Source organism: Tubulanus polymorphus, chromosome 1, assembly GCF_964204645.1.
Source record: "Tubulanus polymorphus chromosome 1, tnTubPoly1.2, whole genome shotgun sequence".
Taxonomy (NCBI): domain Eukaryota; kingdom Metazoa; phylum Nemertea; class Palaeonemertea; order Tubulaniformes; family Tubulanidae; genus Tubulanus; species Tubulanus polymorphus.
In genome coordinates this window covers 17,248,360-17,250,451 of record NC_134025.1, presented here as the reverse complement: position 1 = coordinate 17,250,451, position 2,092 = coordinate 17,248,360, and positions in this window count along the sequence as shown.

Sequence of the window (2,092 nt, the reverse complement as noted above, 5' to 3'; positions counted from 1 at the left end):
ATACGCAAGGACGTGTTGAGTATCACAATGTACCGATATTCAATCAATATCTGAACGAGTGTGTGATCGCAAGATATGTTAGATAGATGGCGAACTTGTCGCTTGTTAGAAATTACCAAAATTCGTTCACCAATTAGTATCACAATACCGCATCCTCCCACGGCAGGGTTTCGAACCTGATGGTGTACGTAGGCCTATAGCGTTTCTCTCCTGGGTAGCGTATCTTTCATTATGAGAATGCCGGTTTGCAAGCGTATCTATTTAACACCCGTATTGCTCGGGTTAGTTTTACTATCAACGGGTGGCGCTGTATGTAAATTTCACATAAATCAACGACTTTCGGCTATTAGCGCTACTTAAGACCACTTGAAAACATCATAGTCAATTACGGTAGTAGTGAACATAAAAAGATACAGTACAAAGATACAGTACGGTGTACAGTTAAGGACATGATTCCATAGGACCCATACCAGAGACATTTTGTTCAGACAAGGTCTATTAGTTAAACACTAATCTTCATTTTCAGCAATTAAAGATCTGGTGAATTAATTAGTGATTCGGTCTTTCGGTGGTTCGAGATAAAATGCCCGCAAAATAAGAACCTAACGAACCAGGGCTGACCACAAATTGCCCAACAGATAAATTTTCGAAACGACACAATCCAATCATGTTTGGTATCAAATGTGGCGTGGACTATGGTCTTTTAACTGACCAATGCATGACCAGTACTGACCATATAGTAAATTATTTGTTTTGCAAACAATTAAGTTGTTTGGTGTCAAATAACTAGATATGATGTGGGCATTAATCTAAAAATTGTGTAACTGACCAATGCTTGACCAGTACAGACCAGTTACCAGTGCTAACCAGAACCCCCATAAGTAATTTATATGTTAAGTGAATCCTTCGTTGGTACTACTAGCTCTTACATTTAAATTTGTCGCTTGAAAAAGTCTTGTCCGATTTTTGTTGTAGGTAGCGAGCTAACTTTGAAATTCCGCTAAAATGCATAAGATTTTTACGTAGGGTCTTGAACGAACAACGTTTCCATTTGTAATTGTAACGTGCGCATTTGAGCCTGTAACGTGCACATTTCACTCGCGTGAACGTGCGTATCGGTACCAACATGCGAGACTTGTCAAACTTTTACGATCAAGACCTTTAAACTGAACAAAGAAGATATCATATCATATTATATATACATGAATAGATGGAATGATAATGTAGTAGTTTTAAATGTTTCGTAGCTGCTGTCCACTGACCACAGATCAAAGCTAATTGCCTGATATGAAATATATTTTTGTTATAGAGATGTAGTAGATCAGTGAGAATTCAAACTTATGGTTAATTTTGAGTGATCACAACGCTAACCAATAGAGAAAGCTGTAAGGCCTAAGAAAAGATGCATTAAGTATAACATATCTTTCAATATAATGATGAAGTATTCAACTGGCCATCACAACAATAGTTTGACTTATCTTATTGAAAAATACCGGAGTGTTAATGGGAAAACCTTGAATTCGAAACAATTCCACACTCAATCGTTTACTTTGAAAACACAATTTGCATTTTGTGGACATATGTATTTTTTTCTGCACCAAAAGCATGAAGTATATTATCTTTGCTTGTAAAAATTTGAAATTTTGGGGAAGATTTTTGGCCTCGTTAACCTGTGAACACGTCCTTCATATATTTTCTAAGACCGACCCTTGAAATAATGCTGAGAGTTTCGAGGATAATTTTGGTAGGATGTAAACTTAGGCTGCTTCGTATCCGTGGAAGGTTGCTAATTATTGATTCTATACACAATAATCATAAGTACCATGAGATTCGATAGAATATCGTTTTTCAATCATACGTACACGAATTATCGCGATATAAAGATAAATAATATGTTCATATACTTTTTACGTCTTATACTGTATATTTCTTTAGTAGTATAAATAAAGAGTGGATCAGCTGGCCACCTGAGACCATTCCACGATCTAAGGTCAGTTGCCAAAAGTTAGTAAGTTTACCAGTGGATAGTTAACATTTATAATGACAATTAAATTTTCATTGCTAAAATAACTTTGTACTTGTTGACTCAAAA